The 20,213-nt window shown below is 39.3% G+C and overlaps 1 protein-coding gene and 1 long non-coding RNA gene across 13 annotated transcripts in view; one reads left to right on the forward strand and one right to left on the reverse strand.

The window, feature by feature from the left end:
* The window catches only part of FUT8 (fucosyltransferase 8), a 379,544-nt gene extending 370,129 nt beyond the window's left edge, over nt 1-9,415 (reverse strand). For 6 of the 12 annotated variants that reach the window (XM_037006144.2, XM_037006131.2, XM_037006158.2 and 3 more), the window contains exon 1: nt 8,098-8,376. The gene's annotated coding sequence lies outside the window, so the exon portion shown is untranslated. The other 6 variants (XM_073242251.1, XM_037006150.2, XM_073242247.1 and 3 more) reach the window with 3 other exon arrangements.
* On the forward strand, nt 8,798-9,911 carry LOC140850735 (uncharacterized). The gene is made up of 2 exons (XR_012133791.1): nt 8,798-8,965; nt 9,153-9,911. It is a non-coding gene; the product is annotated as an uncharacterized lncRNA (long non-coding RNA).
* The last annotated feature ends 10,302 nt before the right edge of the window (nt 9,912-20,213 follow it).

The following is a 20,213-nucleotide window of genomic DNA, read 5'->3' on the forward strand; positions in this document are numbered from 1 at the left end:
GGATGCATACCTACAGCAGCATAGCACCCTTTCTACTAGCCCCATGAGTAAATAAGCTCCAACGCTTATTGAGGCCAGTGAAAGGCAGGAAAAATTTCCTTTAGAGCCATTAGTAGGCGACAGCCCTTGTCAGGAGGGAAGAGTCCCTGTACCCAAAGATGCATGGTACAGATTGCTCCAACCATGGGCACCCTCTGAAATGGAGGACCATAGCTTTCCATCCTGAGACTGAGACAATATGGATGGAAGATGGTGAGCGGAAGAGCAGTTAAAGGCTGAGTTGTGGGTAGTTTGGCTTGTGATCAGTCAGGAGCCCTCCCCAGTAAGTAGTCTATAGCTGGGCTGTCTACTGAAGCTTGACTCTTGACACAGTACCATGCCAACTGGTTGGCTGGTCACTGACCCCTTTAGGAGGCAAGACTTGTGGTAAGATTTATGGACCTCTGGTCAGACTAAAATAGTTACAGTATATCATGTGACACAATGGCCCAGGTACATTGATTAGAAGGAAAGCCTGCCTCTGATGTGGCCCAATGGTCACAATGTTCTGCATGTGGAGCAAAAGACAATGTGGGCTATAGCCCATCAGTGGGGTCTGCCTTTGACCTTCTGTCAGAGCCTGGCAGGAGTGCACTGTATGCTCTAAAAGGGACTTATAACAAGTCCCACAATAACATGGGACAATAGCTAAGGGGACAATACCCCTCATCAGGTGGCAGATAGACTATAATGGGCCTTTGCCTGTGTCAAAGGGGTACCAATATGCCATGACGTGTGTGGACACAGCTACTGGACTTCTGGTTGTTTTCCTGCATGTTGTGCAGATCAGAAGACCAAAAGAGGCCTGGAGCATTATCTTTGCAGTTTATGGCCAACCACAGGTACTGAGAGGTGATCGAGGCACCCACTTTACTGGACATGCACTACATTAATGGGTGCAGCAGTTAGGGACAAAGTTTCATCTACCATATAATCCTACCAGGGCAAGCATGATAGGATAAAATAGTTTGTTAAAATCTGGCCTGAAGTCAGACACCAATAGTCTATGGGGATGGTTAGTCCACTTATGGACAGTGTGACAGTGTTTGATTGAAAAGCCCCAGAAAGGGGCATTGAGCCCCATAGACATGCTAACACACATTGCTGCCTCCCCAAGGAAGAATTGTTGAAGCTGAGGTTTGGCCACCAGAATAATATCTTGCAGCCAGCACCAACTGCAATAAACCCTGGAGACTCTGTTCAATAGATGTGGCCTTGGACATTTCAACACATGGACCAGCGATGGCTAGACCTTCTGACACTTGGGGACAAAGCCTAGAGGCTGGCCTCCTATGTATTTCTAGAGTAATGGCAGAGTGTTCCCCACAGATCACTGTAGTGTACCCTAAATGGCCATAAGGTAAGAATACCTCACTGGGGAGTTTTATCTTATGGCCAGTGTGTATGTACATATCCAGTAGCACTATACACTGATCCCTCACTAACCCCTACAGAGAAAGCGGTAAAGGTATGGTATATTAGACCTGGATAGGACCCACTTCCTGCCACAGTCCTATCACAGGAGCACTCTCTTGCATGCATCCTCCCTGATGGACAAGATTTGACTATTCTGGCATCATTAAAACATGTGTCTTATGGCCCTTAAGGTTAATCTCCTCTAACGTGTTTGTGGTTTGGGCACACACCCTAGCAAAAACTACTGCTTGCTGGGTGTGCACGGAGCTCCCTACAATTTCCGCTACCAGCCTCCTGTGGAAAATGCAAGTCATATAGCTGGAATGACCACTGTGGCAATCAATCTCCTCAGGCCTGAGGACGACTTCCATAATTTTTATTATCAGTTCTCAGGCTTGAGGAAGACTATTATTATCATAATTATGTTGTTATTTTTATGTTGTTACAGCATCTGTTGCTGTTATGGAATCTGGTTACAATGTTCCAGCTTACTCTCACAAGGACCATCACAGAAGATTGAGGGTGCACAGACTGTAAGGCAAGAAACCTGGAGGGATGGAGTGTAGGTAAAATGGAAGTTATCATGGCCAGGATCCTCACCTGACCCTAATCTACTTGCCCTCATGCCTGTGCAATGCTTGCAAGTTGCTGTATAAGGAGCTCTGCCCCTGCTCTCCTCCATGGGTTGCGCAGAGGTGGAAAGGCCCAGACACAGAGACGGAGACAGACTGTGAACTTGCCAGAGGCAGACATGACTCTAGCATTCAACCTGCCACCACAAGAATAAAGCTTGGTATAAACCCTTTTACCTGCAATGTTCCACTGTTGTTATTCAGTTTCACTGAGCCCAGAGTAAACTTGTCCAGGGCTGAAATCCCCCTCAGGTGAGCCAATCTCTTTCAGGTACAAGTTCAATTCCATGCGTTAGAGAAAGTGAATCAGTCAGATCCCAAATTATTAAGGCCCTAATTATCAAACACACACTTCCTCCTTGTGAACTTTTCACATAACTCACAAACCTGCTAACAATATTCCCATGAATGTGAGAACATTGCTGTTCATTTTAGTTTAAGAGTTAGTTCTCTTTAATGGACATGGTAATTTTTTTCACACTGTACTACTGTAATGAGGCACACAAAGTAGGTGAAGAGATGCTCTAAAAACCAATTCCTTGTAGTCAGAAATTCCACAGATGAAGACGGAAATAATAGTGGAAATATAAGAATAAATTCCAGGAAACTAGAAGAGGGAATTACATTATATGAAGTAAAGCAATAACGTGACTGATACAGGAGGACCTTTAACAATGAACCAACAACAGAACCACATCCCTTTTTACATGGAGTTACAGAATATAGTTACAGAACCATTTTTTAATAAATAAATATTAAATCCTACATCAGCTGAAGTTCTTCTAGTCTCTTGCCTACTGCCTCAAAAGGAAATAAAATCATTGTAATAAACCTCTTGTAACAAAAAAACTAATGTTTTACCAGGAAATGTTCTATGAACTCTAGAAAAAAATCCTATAAAGATGGTAACTCCCACATTTCCTACTACTGCTGGGAGATGAAAGATGACAAACAGGAAGAAGGAACTGAAGAAAACCTAAAGAAGAAATCTCCCTCACCCCCATACAAGGCAGGCTCATCAACCAGCAGGATCTCTGTCTCTCCCTCCATTCCCCAACTGCTCCAAGAACAGCTAAGGTAGGGAACAATGGACACAACACAGAAGCTACAAATTATATTTTTCTACCTTTACCACTAACCAAGATATTACAATCAATTATTATGTTTTAAAAATTATAAAAATGATTTTTAAAATTAGCTTTTGGAATGCTGACTTAAGTCATCTAATAACATTGGTATGCTTTTATGGTTTATGGTTTGCAAATACTGCTTTTACTCTAGGCAAATTTATTTTGGCTCTAGGCATTAATGGGATTTTATATCTTATTTAAGGGGTATAATATAAATAACTAGCCACAAAATTAGTAAAAATTTGAACCTTATTCATGGTTCATTAAGTCTTAATTGCATAAAAATATTTATGTAGACACAAAACAGGTTCGTTTTAGTTTATGTTTAAGATAAGTCAAATAGAAGAATCTCCCATTTTCATTTATTTTTGTTTCTTTTATAATCACAAATATATCATTTAAAGTTTGTATCATGTAATACTTCTCAAAACTCAGATTCTAAAATAAACATTAGCTTAATTTCCCATGTATGTCTAAGATTAATATCAACCTTGTTTATTTTATAGTGTGAACTTTATTTACACTAATCAGCCATCAAAACTTGACAAGCAGAACTGTTAAGTCTGACTTTCCTAATATAGATATGTTGTCATATTAATTCAGTGTACCCCATTAGAAAAATTAATTTGAAAAATTTAAGTTTGGAGAAACAACAAAAACAGAGAACATTTCAGTAGTGATCTTTCAAGTTCTATTCCAGTGCTTCAGTGAGGAGATAATACCAACACAAAAGAGAATAATAGCAAAAGCAAGTTTACCAAGCAGTACAAACCTTTTATTGGTATAATTTGTCAATTTTTTAAAAAAACTTAAAATTCAAAACATATGTCCCTTCACATGTCATTTTCTGACCAAAAATTTATTACAAGAAGATTTTTTTAAAAGAGAAGAAGATCAGTAAGGTATTAGGTTTTGGCAAATAAAGGCTTTTTAAAAGAAAACTTAAATGAAATGAACCCAGTAGGTCTGCTTTCTGTAGAGTATGAGTAACTCTTATGTTGAAATACAAGGTAAGGCATAATCCCATAGGCCCTATTTACTCTTCTTCCATTAGAAGGAAAATGTACAATATCATATAAAGTCTATATAGCTTATATTTTTGGAATACTGGTAAAGACTGATATAAAATTATTTAAGGAAGGAAAAAAAAAAAACCTATGCCAGGTGAGTGATATAGTTCATTTTATTGTTTTGATTCATAATTATTCCAAAGAAAAAGTTGTGGGATGGTGAGGCAGGCTCATCAGCCAGGAGGAAGAATCCTCTCTGCCTCTCTCAATCTCCCTTGAAGAAGGGAAAATGTAGGCAGGTGAGTAGAATGTAAATAGAAAGGAAGGTAGAGATTGAGACTAATGTGTTTAAAAACTTATCTTAAATGAATACATATCCCCATGTAATGTTCTTCTGTTGGGAATTTTTAGAAGGTGTTTTTAACAATCAGCTGTATATATCTTTTGCTTTTAAATATGTTTGCCTCATTGTAACAAACTACAATTTAAAAAAGATTCACACTGCAAAAAAGTAACCATATATTATACGGTACAGAAATACAAGCCAGAGAATCACTAAGAGGAGAATCAAAGGAAATCTTGTATTGGTCCTCTAAATGCCACATCTACTACACTACTGTGGATAATGGAAGATTGGAAGTGGATAGCGCATATGAAAAGTACCAATAGGAGCACCAGTATTGATTCAGGGTATAAAAATACCGTAATAGTAATACTTTTAGTTTCACAGTTGTTTAGAATCTGCTTTATTTTTAAGTCAAAAAAAACTTATTTACATGTTTATTTTTCTATTTAATCTTGTGATTATAAAATGGAAACACTTTTATAAATGTGCTGTAACATGAAATGAGTTTATTTGCCACTTAATCAAATAAGAAATTTACTAGTTTATAGTAAATCAAAAATAATCATTAAAGAAATGGGAAAAGATATACAAAAATATTCTGGCATTGTCTTATAAAACTGTTTAATTCATAGCAATAACCTCTTAAACACGGTAATCACTTCACTATTCTGTATCTCACAGGTAATGTCATTCCTTTCAAAGAATCTATTTATTTTATCAGCATTGAGATTCTATTTACATAATAAAGAGCAATGCAGAACAGCCCAACCACTACTCTCAGAAAACTAAATATTCTAATGTTTTTAATATATATATATATACACATATGTATATATATATATATATATATATATATATATATCAAATATATATATCAATTTCTAGCCTTGAAGAATACATGGACTGTGAAAAATAAATTCACATACTTAACTGATCACAGGTTAGAAATCTAATTATAAAGTTGCAAAGACCAAAAAATAACTGCATGTTCAAAGGGACAAGTTCATTTAATAGGTCAGCTGGACATGCTGCATTATATCACAGGAGACAGAGGTTAAGAAGTGACCTTGGGATCCTCTCTCCAAATGTCTGAAGGGTCCATTTCTTTATTGAAAGTATCTTTACTTTTGATAAATACCTGGCTTACTACCCAAATGATACCTTTGACCTTATAAGACTCTACTTAAAGCTGTTTTGAAATATTAGGGCTGTAGATAAAGCAAAGAACATGCAACATGCACAAAGGGTCAAAATAGACTCCTTCCCTTCAGTGCAATACACAAGGTTAAGACACTACTATCACACACTCTTAAGTTTTAGGATTTATTTTTGAGAGATTTTAAATGAGAAATTCAATAAACCTTAAGCACATATTTTACATTATTTCAGATCATGAAAAAAATTTAACTAATTTGTAATACACAATAAATATACTCCACAAATAACTATGTATAGATAAGATATATGCCCCTATCAATTCCTTTACTCTTTTAATTAAAAATATATGTGTCTTCTGGTCATAAAAATCTGGTTTTGCATGTTTTAAAAGTTCTAATATATATTAAGCTATGCTTTGCTTTGGCACTAGCTCCCCCTCCAGACCAACCTACTAATATAACTGCACTTAAAAAAATAAACAAGGAACACAAGTTTAAAGACATTCTAATTCCTAAAGTAACTTATTAAAACTTGTAACCAAACACTACAGAATGTAATTCCAATTGTTTTTTCAATTCCATACATCTCACATAGAACTGACCTGTCAGAAAACAACTTCAAGTGACTCTTTAAATTTAAAAATATGCTATAATACAATTTATATAGTGCTATTACTTTATGGAAATCATTTTTAATCACTATCCTAATAAAACACAATATTCTCTTAATGTTAACTTACTGCTTGAGCAAAGATATATTTTTCATCTGGTTTTGCAATCTATGAAAGTTTCATTCCAGCTGTTAACCTCTTCAAGTACAATTCTCACTTTATAAAAGCAACAAAAGTAAAATCCATGCCTCCAAACTACCCTCTATGTTCCTTATAGCCTATTTGTTTCTCTCTACATTTTTGCATAAAATTACAACTTCAAATGTTTTAATTCCCACCTTATTCTTACTATTCTAATACTTATAAATCAAGTAATTAAGACTTCCTGTAACATTTTTATGGTATAGTTCACAGGGCTAGCAATGTGCAGAGCCTTACTGTTTGGCAGAGGATTTTAGGTTATTTTTTAACTGCTTTAAACAAGGAAGAATACAAGTTAACTTACTCCATTATTTCAGTATAGTTCTGTAGTGCTTAATTTCTCTCCCAAATGTTTTCCTATACGATGTATACTTTGAAAGAAACATGCATAAAAACATGAAATATATATTTAATCAAGAAAATAAGTGTGCACTTAACCCCAGGACTAAAGAGGAAAAAAAAAAAAAGCTAATGAAACGTTGCCTACAACTCCTAAAGATAGCCAAGTCAAAGTTCAGTCAATTACTTGTGATGAGTTTAGTTCTAAACTGAGAGAAAACTTTTGTTGAAATCTGTTCTGCAATACCTTGAGGTCTGGAGTTATCTAGCGTAGATTCTGGCTTTCCTGGGTCTACCTTCTTGAGTTGGCTTAAATTAACCGTAAATTAATTCAAACATGGGAAAAAGAAACACCTCTCTCTGCCTTTATCCAAGGCCTCAATCAATAGGTGAATATGCGGCAAAATACTGAAAGTTCACTAGGGATAAACCCTAACCATGACATTGCCATGTATTAGCTTAAGAAATACACTGCGTCTCTGACGCTCTGTGTGACCGAAGATTGCAGTCCCCACAGTGAGAGAACAGGTGCTGCACCCGACAACCCACTCAGTCTTGCAGGACAAACCTCCCATAACTAATAAATATGAAGTTTACTCAAAAGCCCTCGGCTCATCGTTTCCAAATCAAATGGGGGCCGGTGGGCGAGGGGACGGACGGCGGCACTCACGCTTTAACTGCCGGGGCATTGGCCCCTCGCCGGGAGCGGATCTTTGTACGGGTCCACTCCCGGATTTCTGGCCCGAGAAACCCTCAGAACGCACTGCCTCCACCTCCTCGCTGCCCACTACAGGGACTGAGTTGCTGGCGAAAGGGCAGGTAGGTGGTGAGGAGAGAGGAGGGACAACACCCACCCCCGCCCCCACCCCTTCTCCTCTCCTTGGCTTCGGCCCCTGCCCTCAGCTGGGATGCGCGATGCCGAAAGCAGCGGTGGCGCCCATCAGCGTCCCGGCAGGGGCGCCGGGTGCCCCTCACCCCCTGCCCGCGCCCCCCGGACCGCGCAGAGACACCCGCCAGAGCGTCCCGAGGGCTCCCACCCCACTTTTCCCGGAGCCGCGGGATCAGCAAGCAGCAGTTGGAGCAGCAGGCCCGGGGACCGCCTGGCGAGAAAGAGCAGCGACAGCCCCGTCACATCTCCGGAGCCTCCTCAGATCCCGCGCTTGCTAAGCCCCAGCCCCCCGAGGCGCGCGGGCCCGGCTCCCATAAGCCCCCTTACCCGAGGCGAGAGCAGAAGCGGTCTCCGCGGTCCCCAGTTGCCGCCGCCGCCACAGCCCTCAGCCGCAGCTGCCGCGCGTTGGGGAGTGGGAGGGGTGGCTGGGTGGAGGATGCTACTCCCGGCTGAAGGGAGAGGAAGAAACGGAAACAGGAACCGCCGCCGCCGCTTAACGGAGCCTTCGGCGCCACTGACTGAGGGAGAGCGCGAGGCGGCGCGAGCGGGGCAGTAGCTGACAGCGCGAGACCGAGCGCGAGCCGGGTCCCGGGCGCGCGACCCCGAGCAGCGCCAGCCCCATTCCGCGAGAAGAGGAAGGGGACGGGTTGGCTGAGGGCTGGGAGGAGGTGGCGGTGGGCGGGAGCCTGGAGCTGAGGGAACCCAGGCTACTTCGGTCCGCTGGAGATAACGCGCGCACGCGCCGGAGCGGCTCTGACCGGGAGCGCAGGCGGGGAAGCCTCGGCCAGCGCAAGCGTGCGCGCGCGGATGGGGTCGCGCGCCCCTCAGCGTTCCAGGCCCCTGGGATAAGGCGCGCATGCGCCGGCCTCTACCACCTACGGCTACCCTTGTATGTGCCAGGGCTAGAGCCCACCTCCTTTCTACGCGGGTGGATAGCGTACCCGCAGCATCCACCGCCCGGCAGAGGCGAGGGCCTCAGTGGGACCGGGAGACTTCCAGCAGGGCAGCAACTGCGCTCCGGTGCCGGCTCCAACACGAGTGTAGGCCGTCCTCTACCGCCTGAAGGCCGGAGGCTGAGGAAGGCGCCAGTCGAGCCAGACTCCCTACCGCCGGGAGCGCCATCTCCAGAGAATGCCGTATTCTCGACCGCTCAGGAACAGCCGTGCCAGTTCAGCCCGTGCCCCTGAGGAGCAAGGTATTGTTGATCTGGAGTAGGCTCCTTGCTACTTTTTGGGGTGATCGCTGCTGCTCAGCCCCTGCAACCTGGAACTGGCCACTCGGCTTGCAGCTCGCGGCGCCATCGTAGAATGGTATCGCACCCACATGCAAGAAGCGAAGCCCTATTGTATCTTTTGAGAGCTGTTTCCACATTCGCCCCACAGGACTCCCCCACGAGAGCCTGAGTTTGATGCCTAGCCTCTTTCCCGACCCACGGCTGGACAGCCCCTCTGAAGCGGAAGTTCATTCAGTACAAGGAAGAGAACATTGGAGGGTGGGGGCTCCCTAGGATGCTTCCTACCCGCTCGGACTCGGGAAACTCCTGGCGCCCGTGATGCAGAGCCGTGGGCCGAAGGGCTAGCTCAGACGAGTCCATACAGCAGGCTGAGCCTGGACCTGAGCGCGCCGCCGGGGCACACAAAGTCGCGAGCCGAAGTGGGGAGTTGAGTGGGGGGGAGCGTGCCACAGTGGCCAATCAGGGCCGCGAGCAGCGTGAGTGGAGTGCTAACCGGCCAATCAGACGGCCGGAGGATGAGCTTCCCGTCCCCAACTCTTCCCTGTAGCCTCCAGACCCAGATCCCAAGCCTGGAGCTCAGTACCGCGGAAAAGCTAAATGGTGCCCTAAAGAGAGAACAATTATTTCTCTAGACTTGGTGTTTTTTAAGTAAATGCCTTGGGTACTTAACCCAGAGCGAATAGCGGCAGCCTTGTAGATGCTGAGTATGAAAAGGATCACAGAAAAGAGATTTAAGAGACAAGGGCCCGCCAGGACTGCAATCTGCCTAATAAAATTCATAAATTTACAGTATTTATAGAGACTACATTGTATAGGCCAGGAACTGCATTACAAATACAAATAATATTCAAATAAAAAAATAATTCTCCTCAAGAAGCTCAGATGCACTTAAGGGAAGTTTGCTGGACCTTGTGACTCTGGTATTTGTCAACCCTCTAAAAAAAAGCTCTCCACAAAGTAGTCCAGTCATTTTTATGATTGGTGTCTCCCTGTAAGAAGAGAAAACTGAGAGAAAAGCAAAGTAATTTATCTAAGGTCACACAAAAAATATTCTTTGCCAGAATTATATTCTAGCTCAGAGGAGATGGATGTCATCATTCAACAATCATTTATGGAATGCATGATTGCTCTCCACTAAAAACGTATCTTCACTAAACGTGGAAACAACGAAATTGTGCTGTAAGGGCCACATGCTTTGGTTGTTGGAAATAAACATAAATTTTAGGTTTATGACATAGATGGATTAAAGGCCAAAATCTTAGTCATACTTTTGATAATTTTTAGAAGTCAGAAGTGAGGTGGATTTTTTTTTTAGTTAAACATTTTAGAAAATATTTTAGCAAGCATGCTTAACTTAAAGGGTTACCTTGTATAATACTTAAAGGTCTACACATCAAAGCTTTACTCTGCATTTGCCTGGAACCATTCAGTTATTATATAGCCTTCATTTTTCCTTTCCAAAAGCCTTGGAATTAAAATACTTACTTTCTCTACTTTCTAATGCTCAAAAAAATAAAAAACTGACCTAGGGATGTTTGTCCAAGATTTAGCACATTTTTATGGGACAGAATAGTTATTTCAAATACCATACAACTTTGGTTTCTCTAGAATACACTCAGAAACTAGTTATTTAGTGATTCCATTTGTGCTCTGCTGAATCAATGTGCTTCTCGGCCTGGGACAGAACACTTATCAAAGCCCGTTCCAGAACATGTGCAGGATTAAGCTGCCCCCATACTGGAAGTATCAGTTAAACATCTGACTTTTTAGAACAGTCTTTACAATAAACCGTCTTTATTCATTCCAGGCCAGTAATGAAGTTCCACAGAATTCACAACAGTCCCAGCTTTTTAAAAACACATTTCTTTTACTCTCTCCAAAAAAAAATTACAAAAACTCTGCCTTTCTCTTGCCAGATTAAATTTCTGAGAGAGAAGGTATCCCAAAGGATTCTAAACATCACTAGCCACCAGAAGACAGCTCTATCAAGGGATGTTTTCTCCAAAAGCCCCAGCCCATTGCCTAGCACTGCTGCTGAGCCCTCTGGTGTGCTCTCTGTCTTCTCACCTCAGCTGCCTGACTCTGCCTCTCATCACTCCTAGTTTCTGATACTGTGTCTTCTAAGCAAATAGAAGAACTCTACCACTTCCTCCACCCCTCCCTCACCAACTAGGCTTTAGGCTTATCTTTGCTTATCCAAAAACTTAGAAGTTCTGCTAAAAAAAACATTGTACAGTACATTCTTAATGTGATATTGTACAGAAAGCTATAGAACCTCGTCAACACCTTATATTCTTTTACACAGTCTAGGTCAAATTCTTAGTCATCAACTAGAGTCAACCATTAGACAATGGAAAAGATGAAAGTGAAAGTGAGTACACCACTAGTCACTTTATTGAGAGATTAGCTAGATCAAAGTTAATGAACTTGAATACTATCACATTTCCAAAATTGTGAACGTTCATGTAGGAACTAGTTCGGAGTTTACTACCATTTTATTAATGACTATAATAAAAACAATAGCCAAGGTATAATATTGCAGAGTGCCAGGAGCCATGATAAACTCTTTCCTCCATCATTTAATTCTCAAATCAGCTGTTTGAGGTAGGTCCTCTTATTACAGTAGGGAGATCTATGAGGACACAGAAGGGTTGAGGAGGCCCTCAGAAAGTTGAGCAGCTGCTCACCAAATAATGTAGAAATTTTTCCATCTCTACCAATGGGGACTGACTCAACCTGGAAAGTCTTAATAATTTTTTATTGTTCTTGTTTTCTAATTACTGTTTTACCTACATTTTACTTAAGAGGATTCCATTTTCCAAGAAATCATCTAGTCCATAAAGGACAGCACTGTTACTGCTACATGCAAGACAATATGATCTTGAGATAAACACTTTATCCACTTGGCCCTTAGTTTTCATAAGTGTAAAATAAAGGAATTGGTCTAAATAACCTTTCGTTGTGTGTCAGTTCTAAAACTATAAATTGAAAGGTGACACACCATTGACAGTAATCACAACAATGAAATATACAAAAATAGTCTAGTTTCAAATCTAATGTTTTAAGTCACTTCTGAGCAAACTCCGTAAATAGATATTCGACCGATTAAAGAGCCAGGGCCAGTCTTTCCAGTCAGAAGAGTAAACAAAGTGATTGATTTAAAGGCTGATGAAATTAGCTAAACTCCCCCTTCTTATTACTTGCCTCCATAGCTGAAATTTGTCTTCTCCATCAGAATGAAGTATGTAATTCCCACTGTTGATTTCTTATTCAACATCTACTACTATCCCATCCTTATTAATACAATTCCTTTTTTTTGTTTGTTTCAATTTGTGTTTTAGGTAACCAACTCTCAGCTACAGAAAGACAACTTAATTAGCCTGAGTCAATCAGTAAATTAATTCCTTGTATGACAGTATAGGCTTGTAATGCTTACCCTTCCTTTCCAGGGTATAGAGATTTTCACACATTAACATCCTGACCACCCAAACCCACTGTTGCAGTGGACTGAACCATGTTACTAATTAGAGCCACTAGTCTATAGTAGGTTGTGGGTAAAAGTCATGTGCATCACTTCCAGGTTAAACATTTAATTGCAAGTATAAGTCCTATAGTGTTTGTTCTATCCCATTCTCAAGACCGGTATTATTGAAGATAATAAAGCCTTTGTCAGCCTAGGTCCCCAAAAAAAGAATGTGGAACAGCCCACCTCCCACACTCATCAAGTCAGGATGGATATACAGTTTGAGTAAAAAGTATACCTTTGTTGTTTAAGCCTCTGAGATTTGGGTGTTTTTTTTTTCTGTTTGTTTGCTTTACTGCAGTATGACCTAGAATCTAGGTTATACTAGGTCCTAGACTTTTCTAATTCTAATTCTAATTCAGGCACTTGCTAATACACCTGAAAACCATTATAGTCCTGGGAGAAACTGGCCCAATCAGACTGAGGGAAGGAATTTTAGTCCATGCTTAGGGGAAAAGATTCTCTTTCTTACTAGGTATGAAAGAGTCAGCCTGTAACCCAGATTGCCACTGGCAGCAATCTTAATCATGAGAGGAACTAATAGGAAAACAAAGTCAGCACACTGAGAATGGCAAAGAGAAAAACCCTTGAAGATAGGACTGAGCTGATGGCTGTATTGCTCCTGAAATCCTGAAAGTTACTCTTCTCTGGACTTCTAATTCTGCAAAATAATAATTCTGTTTGTTTTTCCAGAACACTGTAAGCAGAAACTACATTTTGAATATCTTTAATTTCATCACTGTTCCTTACACAGGTGTGGCTAAAGAAGCACTCAAAAATATGGAATGGATTAAATATTAAAAAATAATAGGTCACATTCTTCTGAAATAAAATATTAACTGCATTAACAAGGGGAAAAATAATTTGATTCAACCCAGTCTTTTTACAAAGGAAGAGATTAAGACCCAGACACTTTATAAGATTTATACAGTTCACATAGCTTTGTTATGGCAGAACCAAGGGGGAAAAAAAAAACTAATAAAAGCTTAATCAAAAATGACTAGAGTTTCCAACTCAAGAGGAGCAACCACACACTGTATTACCCTTATAATTAAGAACTTGAAGTTAAGATAAACATAGCTTACTTTCTAGCTATATAATCTTGGACAAGTTACCTCACCTACTTGAGGTCTAGTTTTGTGTAAAAGAGGATAATAATCTCAAGCTCATAGAGTTGTGAGGAATAAGCTACAGAACATGTAAAAAATACTTAGCACAAGGCCTAACACAAAGTAAACATCCTATATATTTCAGCCTATCAGATGATTTTTATTCATAGCTACATCAATTTTTTGTATTAGGATAGACCCTGTTCTCCTTTATCACTCATTTAATTCAGACTACTGATCTGTTTTTCCATCATGTGTAGTGTACCCTATACAATTGTGTAGCCAGCACCCACCTTTCCTCCCATTCCCACACTTGTATCATATGATCACAGCAAGAAACGTATGTTACTGCTGACCGTACCTTAACCCCAACTAATTGGTCAAAAGGTAGACACCTAACCCCAGATGGGCCAATGAAGCCATTTTAAACTTTGGAATAGAGGTCATCTCAAGCCTCTGGTAGATGTTATTGGACATGTTTTTTTTTCCAAGTGGAGAAACACATTCTGTATTGAGAGAATAAAGTCAATGGAAGAGGGACGCAGAATGAAGAAGCTGTCTTTGTTATACTAGAATTCTCAGTTAAGGTTTTCTTGACCATTGGCAGAATCTCTACCTTCCATCTGCTTAAGCTTGTCTCTTTCAAGGATTTCCCCCATATCCTTATAATATATTCTCCATTTTGCATAAACTAATTACAGGGAGATTATTAATCAGATACAATTAAAGTTTATGCCATATTTTTATATAAAGTTTTAAAAAAAAATCTTAGATTGTTTTTTTTAATTGAACTATAGTTGATACACAATCTTGTATTGGTTTTGAATGTACAACACAGTAGTTCAACAGTTACCCATATTATTAAATCCTCACCCCCTCTAGTGCAGTTACTATCTGTCAACATAGGAAGATGTTAAAAGAATCATTGACTATATTCTCCATGCTGTACTATCATCCCCAAGACCAACTTTTTATGGTTGAGAATTTTGGGCCCACTTATCCCCCTCACCCTTCCTACTCATTCATCTCAACCCTTCCCCCATGGTAACCACTAGTCACTTCTCAGTTTCTATGAGTCTACTGCTGTTTTGTTAGTTTTATTTTGTTTTTATATTCCACAAATAAGTGAAATGACATGGTATTTGTCTTTCTCTGCCTAGCTTATTTCACTTAGCATAATATCCTCTAAGTCCATCCATGTTGTTGCAAATGGCAGGATTTCCTTCTTTTTATGGCTGAATAATATTCCATTGTGTATATGTATCACATCTTTATCCATTCATCTACTGATGGACACTTTGGTTGCTTCCATATCTTGGCTATCGTAAATAATATGGCAATAAACATAGGGGTGCATATATCTTTTTTAATTAACAATTTTCTTTTCTTCAGTTAAATTCCTACAAGTGGAATTCCTGGGTCACAGAGTATTTCTATTTTTAGTTTTTTGAGGAACCTCCATGCTGCTTTCCACAGTGGCTGCACCAGTTTGCATTCCCACCAACAGTGTAGGAGGGTTCTTTTTCTTCACATCCTCATCAACACCTGCTATTTCTTGTCTTTTGGATAGTGGCCATTCTAACTGGTGTGAGGTGATATCTTATTGTGGTTTTGATTTGCATTTCCTTGAAGATGAGCAATATGGAGCATCTTTTCCTGTGCCTGTTAGCCATCTGTATTTCTTCTTTGGAAAAACATCTGTTCAGGTCCTCCACCCATTTTTTATCAGGGTATTTGTTCCTTTGGGGTTGAGTCATGTGAATTCTTTATATATTTTGGATGTTAATCCCTTCTCAGACATAAATCATTTACAAATTCTCCCATCCTGTGGGTTGCTTTTTGTTCTATTGATGGTGCCCTTTGCTATTCAGAAGCTTTTTAGTTTGATGTAACCCCAGTTGTTCATTTTTTATTTTGTTTCCCTTGCCCAAGGAAAAAATTGTCCAGGCAAAAACTGCACATGCCTATGCTCAAGAGATTTTTGTTTATCAATGATACTTCAATTTGAAAATAATAAATTTTTGCCTATGTTTTCTTCTAAGAGTTTTATGGTTTCATGTCTTAAATTTGGTCTTCAGTCCATTTTAATTTTACTTTTTGTATGGAGTTAGACAGTAATCAGTTTCATTCTCTTGTATGTAGCTGCCCAGTTTTCCCAATACCAATTATTGAAGATGCTTTCTTTTCCACATTGTATATTCATGGCTCCTTAATCATATGTTAACTGACCATATATACACGGGCTTATATCTGGGCTCTTTATTCTCTTCCACTTATCTATGGGTAGATTCAGTCTTTTTATTAACTTTAGAGATTAATTTTAGAGATACCTCTAACAATATTATCATCAAGTTTATAAAAATGATAAAATAAATTTTTATCAAATGCAAAGTATATGTAAAGTACCTGTGGTAGAGACTTCAAATGATCTTCCCTATGTCTATTCTTTCATTCTTCCATAATAACTAACCCCCAATTTTTAAATGGTCCTATTGCCACTCAGCTAAAATATAACATTTCCCAGTCTCCTTTGCATGGGTATGGCCACATAATTAAATTCTGGCTGTTGAAATCTAAGGAGAATGCTGTATGGAACTTCTATTTTTTTTTTTAAGTCATAAAAAGGAAGAGGATATACCCTTCTTATCCCTTCCCTCTGTCATATTACCTGGGACATGATGTGATGACTGGAACCCTTTCAGCCATATTGGACCATGAAGAGAATAGCCATACTTTGAGGACAGTATAATAGTGAGGAAAAGACTGGCTCCCTGACAACTCTGCAGAACCTTCATGTCAATCCTAAGCTGCTTACCTCCAAAATTTCTTTTATATGAAAAAGAAACAAGCAAGCTTCTATCTTATTCAAGCTGCTATCCTTTAGGATTTTCTGTTACATGCCACTGAACCTAATCTTGATACAATGCCATAGTAGTTTCTAAATTATACTGAGTTAAGTTGGATTGTTAATGCTATACAAAAAGAGAAACAAACCCAAAATGATATGAAAAGATTTGAAAGAAATGAAAAAATACAAGTATATGTTACTATACTTAAAGTTTTTAAACCAAAAATAAAGATACAAACTGGGGAAGATATGATAAGTACAAGAAAAAAAAATTCAGACAGAAAAATTCCAGCCAAAAAAATAAAAGTTTACCACTGTCAGTATGTTGCAAATACTTGCTCCAATAAGAATGAGCCTTGCTGAAGTCACAGAGTTCCAGTGTTGTCCTTTGCACAGGCAATAGCTCTATTCTATAAGTTTACCAGATGGAAAATTAGAATCTGAGGGGAAAAACTAACCAAATTGACAGAAGTCTGAAACTCCAAAAGACCCCTTGAGGGCAGAGATCCTACCTGTCTGTCTTGACCACTATATATCATATTTGTTGAATGAGTTAATTAATTTTCCTTGCAATATAACTGCTAAGGGGCTCAAGAAACTCATAACCTCTGAGTAGTCAGAATCTTCTACAGTTTCTATGGGAACAAGACAGTTTAGAGATGTGGTTGGGAACATAGATTCTAACAATATTTGAATCTAGGCTTTTCCACTTAACAGTGATGAGACCTTGGGAAACTTTTTAAACCTCTGTCTGTATCATTTTTTCATTCATGGAAAATGGGAATGATAATATATCTACTTCACTGGGTTGTCATGACCGTAAAGTGACTTCTTACGTGTAAGGCCCTGAAAAACAGTGCCAGGCACAGAGTAAGTACACAATAAAGGTTAGTCATTTATAGCTCAACAAAAACCTTAAGCTAAAGTGAACCTTTGTGGATACTATTGTTATTATCTGATATAAATCCAAGATAACATGAAAACACAATCTCAAAAAGGAAAAGAAATAGGTGATTGACAAGATCTCCTGGACCAAAGCCCAAATGTCACTTCAGTTCTGCAGTACATGGTACAACACAACTGTTGGTATTTAAAACAAAGAATAAAGGTTCTAAAAACAACTCCCTATAAATCGTGCTGGCACAGTTTACAAGTAGACTTGTAAACTCACATAGATAGGGTCAAGTGGAGCTAGCATATTTATTTCAGGCTGATCATTTAGTTTGAAATACATTCCACCTTCTGAGCTCTTATATCAAACAACTAACTCCATCCAACTTCTGTGAGCTCTTTAAGGTGCAAGGAACCGGGTAACTGAGGTGACTTCAAGGAAAAAAAGACTGACAACTGTTTTCTGTTCTTGAACTTAAACTTACCCTGGGGCTAACCTGCCATCAGCTAGGGAAGCAGCTGGAGGCCTGCCTCTCCAGGTCTCCAACTCTCTCAGGTTCTCCGTGTTGTTTCCACTCTCCTGCTCTTCTCTCAGTACCAGTTGACTTCCATTCTTTATACTGCTTTTAGCTTCTGTTTGCTCCTAATTTTTATTCCCTGATAATTTTATCTTTTTCATGGCATAAGACACTATCTTAACTTTCACATTCTCAGTTTCTTTGTTCACTCTCCAGAGATGGAAATCCTTTTGGGTCTTCATATGTTTCTCTGTTAAGTCATCTTAGAGGTCTTCCGGCCTTCAGTCAGGTATTAATTCTGGTCCAAACTACTGTATCAAGATGATGTGGCTGCCCTTTCAGCAGGGGCTATGGATGTGAGTATATAGGACCCTTTCATAGAAGTAGGAGGTGTGCACACACAAGAATTGACATTGCTGATCCCCTATTATACTCCTTTCCCTTTCTTTTCCTTCAGTTTTCTACAACTCTACTAATCCCTCTAATATTCACATGATATTTTTACTTCTCTTCTTCCATCAACAAATAACCAAGAGATGAAATGGATAGTAGGATAATTTCACAAACTGTGATGGGCATGGTAAATGTTTAGGTGAAAAGGAAACTAGGGAAGAATGAGATCTGGGGCTTGGGTAACTAGTTATTTGATACCATTAATAGAATTCATGGTTCCTTCTAGTGATTACATTTAGAATTCAGGTCTTCTAATCCCAAACGCAACATTCTGCTCATTTTGTCATGCTCAATATTTCATTTTACAAAAAAGCAAAATCCTAACAAAGGATCATTGAGTCAGATGGATTCACTATTGTATACCCAGTATCTAGCATACTGCCTGGCCTATGGAAGATGCTCAATGAATTGTTACTGAATGAATGCATGAGTGAATAAATAAAAAAGTGGACTTTATTTCAACAGAAAGGATTTGACTGAAGAAAAGAAGTTTTGTCTTTACATGTTGTTAGATCCTGAAAATGGTTTCCAAAAAAGTTCCAAAACCCTTTAGTAGATATTTTTAAAGTGTCATAGGAAACCTTATATGTACATACTTAATGTCCACATTCTTAAATAATAGAAGAAATCCAATTAACTTTGTCTTTCCTTTTATAGGACTATTCTTCATTTTTAAAACAAGGGCCTAATAAAATAATCTATGCAGCCCTTTCACTTTTAATATTCTGTGTGCCTCTAAAACAAAATGTGCTTGATTAGTTCTCCTCTACAACTTACAAGGAATGCATTTCCCAGATCCTTCCAGATAGATATAGCTGTGGTGATGATATTTTTTTCACCAAATGGAGTGAAAATAAATCTAACAACTAAATCTGGTACTTAAAAATCTCTATTTTCCTAGAACATCTAAGACACATGGACACCATAGGGATGGGTCTGAAATATTTAGGCTCTGCCTTGAATATTCAGAGAATATCTTTCTTTGTCCTCTAGGAACTTAGTAACATAGGGACTAACTGAAGCTCTGGTAAACAGGGTTGCACAGAGATAATTTTGATTTTATGATAGAATTGTATCCTTCCTTTACTATCTCCCAGTTACCATTTACCCTTTTGCTCACCAAAGGACCTGGGATAAATTTTACTTTCATCACATCAAATCTAGAACTCAACTATCACACAGATGAAGATACATTTTTATAGACAGACACTAACTTGGGTGTATATATTTTTTAATGGTTTTAGACTTACATCAGTCATGCTCTGAGATAGTAACATGGACCATATAATGTCTGGATGTTCCTCCCATACTTATGACTCATAATTTTCCACATTCACAGCTGTAGAAAAATCAAACTGCTAGATATGGATGCTCATTAAATTGCTTCATGCAAGAGAAAGGATATTACTCTTATTATAGTCAAAATGAAAATTGAATAAAGAGCATCAGATTTCCCCTAGTATCCCTACAATATTCTCCAACTGCTAGAATATCTCCCAGTGGTTTCTAGACTCAGAGCAGCACAAGATACTATCCTCCCTTTTATTTCCCAGACTCCTTGGTAGTCAGGCTGGAGTCATGTTCTAGCCAATGGGATATGGACAGAAGTGATGTGAGTCACCTCTTAATCTGGTCATAAGTGCTCCTGTGAGAACCTGCAGCTCTTTCTTCCCCTGCCTTGGTGATCTGGAAGGCAACATATGCCAGATGGTCTCACTATAAAATAGTAGTACGTGGCCTGTATCCCTAAGTGCCCACTAGGAGTAAAGCCACCCTACACGTATTGGATATGACATGAGCAAACATAAACCTTTATTGTATTAAACCACTAGTGTTCATTAACAACTACTATGCTACCTGAAAGGAT

This window comes from Manis javanica, chromosome 8 (genome assembly GCF_040802235.1).
Source record: "Manis javanica isolate MJ-LG chromosome 8, MJ_LKY, whole genome shotgun sequence".
In the NCBI taxonomy this organism is placed as follows: Eukaryota; Metazoa; Chordata; class Mammalia; order Pholidota; family Manidae; genus Manis; species Manis javanica.